Below are 9,507 nucleotides of genomic sequence, written 5' to 3'. Positions count from 1 at the left end.
GTCGACTAATACCAATACCCTCTATCTAAGTATACTCTTTCTAATTGCTCTAATAGAGATACAATTCTTAAGAGTTAACAAATATCATCTTCCCATATAGGGAAAACAGTTTAAATCTTATTGACTAACATTTTTTCTTCTTTCCTGTTTACCTTTTTATGCCTCTCTTGAGTCATGTCTTTCAAGAATAAATTTTCTTTTCAGCTCTGGTCAGGGGGCACTGTCCCAAGCTTCTTGTGCTGGGGGTCAAAGGACCAGTCACTGGCTTTCCACATCGGAGCCTAAGGTGCCTGTCGCTTGCCCATTGCCCTGGGGTGGCCCAGCCTAGTAATGCCTGTCATGCTGGGGTTCTGGGCCTGACAATTTGCCTTCTGCACTGGGGCTGGAGGCTTCACTGCTGGCTTGCTATGCCACTAGCCTGCTGATCCAGAAGCGAGGGACCTTGGTTGCTGATCTGTGCTGTGGCTAAGAGCCTCCCACTGGCTTGCCCTGACACTGTCTGTGCTGGGCTTTGGTCCCCTTTTATCCAAGTGAGATAGACCCTTCCTGAGGTGCTTCTAAGTTATCTTAAGCAGGAAAATTGTTTCACTCCACCTTTTTGTGGGTTCTATCACTCCAGAATCTGTTTAGAGGTTTGATTTAATGCTGTTTCCAAGGGGAAACTGTGGAGAGCTCAGGCAACTTCCTGGCTTCTCTCCACCATCTTGGCTCTGTCCTACTATATCTATTCTTAATGAACCACCAAATTATATGACACAGATTCTTGATAGATAGATAGATAGATAGATAGATAGATAGATAGATAGATAGATAGATAGATATTTTACTTGTTCATAAAAGGGAATGATGGTATGGAAGAGGAACAACAAGATGTTTTTATGAAACATTACTGGACCAGGACCTAGCTTTTAGCTACTAACTCACTATATGATCTTGAATAATGTACTTAAACTTTCTAGGCCTCCAATTTCTCCATGCATTCCCATATAAGCTCATTTTTATCTTATGTTATTTTTTTTGTATGTATGATTTTTGCAAAATATGAGAGGCTGGGTTTAGTGATCTACAAATTATATTACAGCTTTATGACTGATTATTTTAGAGGGACAAAGGTGAAAATGCAGTAAAAGGTACTTAGCCACTGAGAAGGCATTTCCATCTGGAAGTCTCTGCAAAGGTGGTTGAATGGTGTGGTCTAAATAGAGCTATTATTTATGGAATAAGTATAAACTGTCAACTTTAGAGAAGCAGCTAGATGGCTGAGTATATAGAGTTCTAAGGTTGGAATCAGGAGACCTGAGTTCAAATTCAGCCTCAGAAACACTCTAGCTGTGTGATTTTGGGCAAGTCACTTAACCTCTGTTTGTCACTGGAAAAAGAAATGGCAAACCAGTCCAGTACCTTTGCCAAGAAAACCCTGGTTCACAGCTCATAATGAGTTGAACACAACTAATGATGGAACAAAAGCAACATTAACTTTAGAATGGATTAAATGCAATTCTCTTTCAAGAAGGCAAGGACAAAAAAGGAAGGAACCGAACAAAGGAATATCTGAAGGAGATCATTTAACATCTCTTGATGCTCAGTTTTCTAATCTATAAAATGGGAGAAATGATGCCCATAATATTTACAAGAATTTGGAATTAGAGGTCAGGTAAAATAATTTTTTTTAAGCAGTTGGGATTAAGTGATTTGCCCGGGGTCATACAGCTAGTAAGTGTCAAGTGTTTGGTCTGAGGCCAGATTTGAACTCAGGTTCTCCTGACTTCAGGGCAGGTAATATAATTTGTTGAATTGAATTTATTTTCTTTCAGATTATGGATTTATTATTTAATAGTCATGTGATTTTTGGCTAGATGCCTCTATTTTCTGTCCCTTAGTGTCTTCATCCATAAAACTAAGGAATTTGCCTAGATCTCTAGGATATTTCACAGCTCTGACTTTATGGATTAATGGCCCAAAACAAGTTGAGCATTACCTTGGTTTTGTTTTCCATTTATGTTGATGGCTTTCCCCTGTCATTAACATTTGTACCTGGTTTTTCATAAGACTAATTAATAGTGCACATTTGTAAAACAACCAGATGACTAGATTTTTCTCTGTAAAACTGATTGACCTGTATGAGAATCAACTCCTAGCACCTTACCTCTGGATAAAGATAACCATCCCAAACAAAAGAACAGAAGAATAAAAAAAAATCAGAGGAAAAGCAATGTTATTCCATGTTCATAAATGGTTAGCAATGTAATTCTAGCTAAAACCTGAAGTATATAGTAAAAGTATACCTATGCAGCACCACAACTCTTACAAAACATTCTCCTAACTCAAGAATCATTACATGGCTTCTTTTGCCATTGTGCAAAGAGGATTTCAAATGTACTTGAGAAAGTACAGAATTTTCTTTATAAACAATGTTTAGAGATATCATAAGAAGACGCTTCCTGACTCATTTGTTTATGCAGTAAGATTTGCTGAAAGCGCTAGTGGTTGTAAAAAAAAATGTTTTGGAGCTAGTCCACAAAGAATTATGTAACAAAAATTCCTTTGCTTTTTTGAACTCTGTCATTTGGTCTTGGTCACGACTTTTCCCCCCACTATAATGCAAAGCAATCCAAAAAAGGGTACTTGGCATTAAAGATAGAGGTCTTGCCCCTTACACTTCAGTTTTGACTAAGTCCCAAATGCAATACAAAAGACATATTTCACTAATAGCTGTTTTTAGGAATTGCTATTTGTGCTTAACACTCTTGGGGGAAAAAAATGGCAGCATACAGTCATTTGAACAATGGCCAATGAAATAAATTCTAATATTGTGACTAGTTGTTTGTAACAATGAAAATTTATTTGAGGTAACAAAGGTGTTTTATGTAATTGAATTAGGCCTTGTAATATTATGGTTTATAAAATTAATAAACATAAACCATATATGTGCATATATACATGTGTGTGTACATACATACACACAGATATAAACATTGCCATTAAATGTTTATACTTCTTTGGAGGATTAGCCAATGATCACATATGATTGCTGTTTATTTCTGTCCTCTCATAAAACTGTAGAATTATAGAGCTGAAAAGACCTCAAACATATGTGAGTTAATTCTCATTTTTGTGATATATTTTTGTGATTTGTATGTTTATCTTCTACTCCCTCTACTAATATTAACTCAAAAATACAGTAAATCCAATAAACATTTACTCATTTCCTCCTACATGCAAGGCATCATGATGTAGCAGAGACTGGGAGAACTTTGGAGTCAGGAAGACTTTCTGCATCTAAGTTCTGCCACTGACATACTAGCAATGTGACTATAAGTAAGTAATTTAAAATTTCAGTGCCTAAGCAACTCTCTAACATGATGTTAATTACAGATAACTTCACAATTTGCAAAAGTGGAAGAAATTTCCACCCCAGGAATTTTTTAAACAGATGAAATCATAGATCCAGACCAAAAATTATTGACAGGCACTGAAGACAGAAGGGCAAAAACAACTCACATTCAATGGGGAATAGAGCATGTAAACAGAGGTGTGTGTGTATATATAATCATTTGATATAGTAGAGAACACTAAAATTAGAGAAATAGGAAGAGTTACCTATAGGACAAGCATTGTATAAAACTATGGCTTCCTATGTGACATGACTTCAAGGGCACAAAGAAAGCCTGGGTATGTCCACACTTCCTCCTTTTGCCCTTTCCCCCCAAGCCAAACTTCTCATAATCAACTAGCTTATGCCCTTGCATCCAGGGAGATAAATTCTAAACTGTAGATAGTATTGTACATGCAGAAGCTAAGCCTGCCTGAAAGTATGCATCATATCAACCATGCCTAAAGTAACTGTATCTGTATCTGATTCATGTTGATATGTGAGGTGAACCAGGTCATAAGGTATTAAATCAGAGCAGAGAATATAGCTCTAGATCTGTCTTTCCCTGGTGTTTTTAGACTAATTCACTGAGGTTGTTTTTGAATAGGTCACGTCTGTCACCTACATCAGCCCCTTAAGATGAAGGTAGAAAAGGGTTATCAGAATGAATTTAGAAGGTAATCAAGGACACCAAGAATCATGTTGTCAGGACCTGACTCTAAGCAAAATTGTGAAGTAGGTGAAGTTTGTCTATGCTTCCCAATTCCATGCCCTTTCAAAATGCCCTCTCCATCCTTATCCTCCCCCACTATCAATTATCAAACAACCATTCATATACTTCATTTCAAAGTATAAATGCTTGACAACTTTAAATTTACTATCCCCAAAAGTACTTACATTTCAAAAGAAACTAAAGATTTACATTAAAGGTATGAATTAAGCCAGGTGATAAAAGGGTTTTTTTGTTTGTGAGGGGAGAAAATTGGAACTTTAGCATTTCTTGAGATCATACCAACCTTGGGTGTCAAGAAATGTGTGGCTTCTTCTAATGCTTAACCAAATATATCTCATGAATAGCAGATCCAAATGTTAACTGAATTGGGTACTAGCAAAGGTCATTCTAATAAAGAACTTCTGAAGTTTTGTTTATTTGTAAAAAAAAAAACAAAACAAAAACCTAATGTTTATGGTTACCATTTTATAAGTTTCATTTGCTTTGAAGTTTAAGGTCAATATTCTTGAATGCTGAGGAAACTTTTTTAGTATACAACCTCATGATCTATAGTTTGTTGTTTGATGGTTAGGGAATTACTTAGATTCTGTGGACTTTCTTTTTATTGATTATGTGAACTTCAGAAGGACTCATAACTTCATTAGCATTGGGAATTTCTTCTGTGGAACTCCTTTGGCAAAAAAATAAAATAAATAGAACAAAAAGAGGGGTCCTTGCCTCTGATTTTATAGACAAGTCTTAGGGAGTTGCTTGAAGCACATGTAGAAGTTAAGTGAATTGGAAAGGGTCACAAATGGATTATGAGAGAAGTGATTAGAATTCAAGTGTTCCTATTTCCCAACTCACCATCCTACTGAGTGTTCCTATTTCCCAACTCACCATCCTACCGAGTGTAATGCATTAAATCAGATTTTTTTCTTATTTTAAAGTAAACATAGAAGAATGAAATTACGAAACAAAATTAGAATCCTAGTGCAAAAATAAGATATGCATAATTCTGTTCAAACATTTAGTCTCTTACTGAATAAACTTGAAGATTTCAAATAAAGAAAAAAAAAGAATGCACGTTCCTCTTGTTTTCTAGAAGAAGTAACTAAATATCCCCGGTGAATTTGATATCATAGCCTCATAGTAGCAGATTCAGAGCTTGTTGTACCTATGGTGGTGAGGGATTGAATTCGTGCCAAGTCACTTTTTCCTAAGGCTGACCAAAGAGTGCTCCTGGAATGATTTGTGTAGAGGAATGTTCTACCAGGTATCACTAGGAAAGTGAAAGAAGGAAAATAAAAACTGAAGAAATTATGTCCCATGTTTCATATAAATGTAGTGAGTCTACTCAAATATAACATGGAGAGGCAGGAAAGGAGACAGAAATAGAGACAGTGGAAATACTGGCCTCAGCATCGTAAAGACCTGCATTCAAGATCTACATTAGACAGAATACTGACAAACTTCTTTCTCACCCTTTTACTTTGTCTTAGGGGTAGCATCCCATAAGTCCCCTTATATCCACACCCTCTGTCTACATATACTTCTTCTAACGGCCCTTATGGTAATAAAGTACTTAAGAGTTATAAATACTATCTTGACATATAGGAATACCAACAGTTAAACCTTATTGAATCTCTTATGTTTTCTCTTTCTTGTTTCTTGTTTACCGTTTTATGTTTCCTTTGAGTCTTGTATTTGGAGATGGCACTTTTTTATTTAGCTCTGGTCTTTTAATTAGGAATGCTTGAAAATCTTGTTTCATTAAAAGTCCATTCCACCCCGCCACTGCCCCCCACCAAAAAAAAAAAAAAAGAATTATATTCAGTTTTGCTGGGTAGATGATTCTTGGTTGTAATTCTAATTCCTTCGCCTCTCAGTATGTCATATTCTAAGCCCTCTGGTTCTGTAATGAAGGAGCTGCCAAATCTTGTGTAATCCTGACTGTAGCTCCACAATATTTGATTTTGTTTTTTTTTTTGGTTTCTTGCAGTACTTTCTCCTTGATCTGTGAGCTCTGGAATTTGGCTATGATGTTTCTGGGAGTTTTGATTTTGGGATCCCTTTCAGGTGATGATTTGTGAATTATTTCAATTTCCATTTTGCCCTCTGGTTCTAGTATATCAGGACAGTTTTTATAATTTCTTGAAAGATATTTTGCAGGCTTTTTTTTTTAATTGTGTCTTTCAGGTAGTCCAGTAATTCTTATATTATCCCTCCTGGATCTGGATCTATTTTGTAGATTTCCAAATGAGAAATTTCACATTTCCTTCATTTTTTAACCTTTTTTTGGGGGGGGGGAATTTTGTTTTATCATATCTTAATGTTTCACGAGTCATTAGCTTCCACTTGCTGAATTCTAATTTTTAAGGAATTATGTTCTTCAGTGAGCTTTTCCATTTGGCCAATTCTATTTTTTAGAGAGTTATTTTCTTTGGTGAATTTTTGTGTATCTTTCCTTGCTGTTGAATTTTTTTTCATGATTATCTTGCATTGTTCTCATTTATTTTCCAAATTTGTCTTCTATTTCTCTAATTTGCTTTTTAAAGCCATTTTAAGCTCCTCTAAGCATTCTTTTTTGGCCTGAGACCAAATAACATTTTTCTTTGAGGCTTCACATGTAACCATTTTGACACTGTTATCCTCTTCTAAGTTTATGCCTTGACCCTCCCAGTCATCATACTATTTCTATAGTCAAATTATTTTCTTGTTTTTTGCTATTTTTTCCCCTGCCCATTTTGTGACTTGGTGTTTTTATGTGACACTTGAGTTCTGGGATTCACTTCAGCCTTCACTGGAGGTATAGGACCTCCCTGTTGGCTTCCCCTGGGTGTGAGGCTTTCCTGCTGGCAGGCCCCAGGGGTGTGGTCTCACTGTAGGCCAGGCCCAGGAAAGGGCCTCACTACTGCTCTGCAAGGGGTGGAGGCCTCCTTGGTGGTCAGTACTGGGGGTGGGGCATTTCTGTGCTGCACAGAATACTATGTTGGAGGAGTATGGGGCCTTGCTGGTGGATGGCCTCAGATGGGAAACCTTGTTGCAGGCCCCCTGCTGTGAGGCTGGCTGCTGTTGCTCGGTTCACTTTCCTCCCACCCCAGTGGGACCAACCTTTCCTGTTCTTCTGACAAGCTACTTCCCTGCTCCTAGATCAGTTCTGAGGGAATTCTTAAGGTTTTTGGAGGGGAATTTGGTATTTCTCCAGGAAGTTCCTTCTTCCCTCTGTCATCTGGGCATCAGCAGCCAGTAGATTTGTTTTCAAGGCACGTTGGTTCAAATCCTGGTTCTGCGAATTGCTATCTGTGTGATGGGGAGTAAATTTCTTAATTTCTCAGGGGTTTTTTGGGTTCATCTTTAAGCCTTGGTTTTCTCTGTAAAATGTGTGGTCTAGATGTGAAGACTTCTTAAAGTCCCTTCTAGTTTTTAATCTATATTATTATTATTTGAATACAGTTCTTTGAGCCTTAACTCCCTCTTTTATAAAATAGGGACAAAAATAAAAAGGGGATCAAGGATGTTAACAATTTAATTTTACCATGTATTTCCCATTGCAGTGGTTAGGAAAGTCCTGTGAAAACCTTAAAGTGCCATATCTAAATGTGACATCGTCATCAGGATCAGCATCATTGTGCCAGTGTTGTGACACATTCCCCAAGATTATTCTGTGTTTACTCATAGGATTTCCTTTATTAGCCTGTCTATGTGGAACACCAAGGTAGTTTTGTCACCCTACCTACAAGGTCACTTTTGATTGCACCTTGTCTCTGTCAAAAAGATGGACTGTTGCAATTCTAAATCTTCCTTGATATGAAGAATAATCAGATTTTCCACATCAGCTGACATACAAAAGCAATTCTCCTACTTCACTATAATTTGACATTATATGATCACTCAGCTCAACAAGGCAGCCCTTAACTTTTTTTCTTTTAAGTTTTTTTTGTTTTTTTTCTTAAATACTAAAACTTAATAAGAAAAGAAAAAGAACATTATAAACTGAAATAATAAAACAAATACAAAATAAGAAATACGAAGCCCTTAAAACTTTTAAACATCTTTTTTTTTTATTTTGACAAACAGAGTATTTCTTTCTTAATTCCCTTCCTAATATCATTACTGTCTGGTATGACATAATAATACATTTAAATTTAAAATGAAAATTAAAGAATTTCGAAAAATTTTTCCAGTAAGTTCTACTTGACAATAGGCAAATCAAAAGAAAATAAATGGAAGGAAAGAAATATATTTGCTTTTGTGAAACAAGTACTGAAAAGAATGCTTAGCTCTGTTTTTGGAAAAAAAGGAGCTCCTTAAATTTTTTTTTTAAAGCAAAAGAAATCAGTAAATATTTATTTTTAAAAATCACCAACAAATAGATCTTGAATAGGAAAAAGGGAAAAACAAAATAAACATTTGCAAAAAATGTGTAATTTCATTTAATCAGTTTTCATATTCTAGATCTTTGAGGGATAGAGCATCAGTTGGATCCTGTGTCCAATGGCCTTGGCAGGAAGATTGCTTCTGAACTTGGCTCGAACCATCCCACTATTTCCATGAGCTTGAGGAACTTTTCCCCAGATAACTCTTGTTCTGTTTGGTTTCCCACCAGGAGTCACTGTGTTGTTTTTGGCTTTGTATACATAAGCACATCTCTTGCCCAAAAGAATTAAGTTTCATCCCGAGCATAGACTCCTTCAATTTTCAGAAGAGCTGTGTGTTCCCTCTGGTTTCGTAGGCCTTGCTTATAGCCAGCAAAAATGCCCTTGGACCACAGTCTTCCAGACATTATGCTGTTCTAGAAGTCCTGTTTCCAGCAGGCCTCCCCAGCTCCAAGATGGAGGAAAAAGGAAGTCCCTTAAATTTCTTAAATTCATGTTTGATTTCCTGGATGTTCTGCAATGATGATTTAAACATGATCAAATAGAATTCTACTGATACCTACTGTAATTTAAGTATCTGGTAAAGATGGAAGCATATCATTGTCTCCAGACCGTTTGGCCTGTAGGGCATATGTAATAAAATTCTATTAATTCAGAATTGAAATTATTAGAAAGCTAAAATGATTATACCATTATGATGATAATAAGCACTTATAATTATAAGCTTGTGTATGAAAGATCACAGACTAATAGATTATAAAAATTGGTAGAGGCCTCTGAGATGATTTAATATGAGAGTTCAAAAGAAGATTTTTTTAAAAATGTGCATCCATTTCCTAACTATATTCATACCTTGCCTTTTCCACTCAGGTGTTAACTTCTACCACTCTCCCATTCTAGTTCCTTTTTATGTGCTTTCTTTGTATGTTATAATATAAGCTCCTTGGGGCAGCTAGGTGACACCGTGGTTAGAGCACTGGGCCTAGAGTCAGGAGGACCTGAGTTCAAATTTGAGCTCAGACATTTACTGGCTATGTGATTTT

General features: G+C 36.2%; 1 pseudogene; it reads right to left on the bottom strand.

Annotated features, from left to right (window-relative positions):
- Positions 1-8,539: 8,539 nt before the first annotated feature.
- On the bottom strand, positions 8,540-8,929 carry LOC110210669 (large ribosomal subunit protein eL33 pseudogene; annotated as a pseudogene).
- Between the last annotated feature and the right edge of the window lie 578 nt (positions 8,930-9,507).

This window comes from Phascolarctos cinereus, unplaced genomic scaffold, assembly GCF_003287225.1.
Source record: "Phascolarctos cinereus isolate Bilbo 61053 unplaced genomic scaffold, phaCin_HiC Scaffold_9;HRSCAF=440, whole genome shotgun sequence".
NCBI lineage: Eukaryota > Metazoa > Chordata > Mammalia > Diprotodontia > Phascolarctidae > Phascolarctos > Phascolarctos cinereus.
Note: the sequence above shows the minus strand (reverse complement) of the source record. Positions and strands in the feature narration are given on the sequence as shown.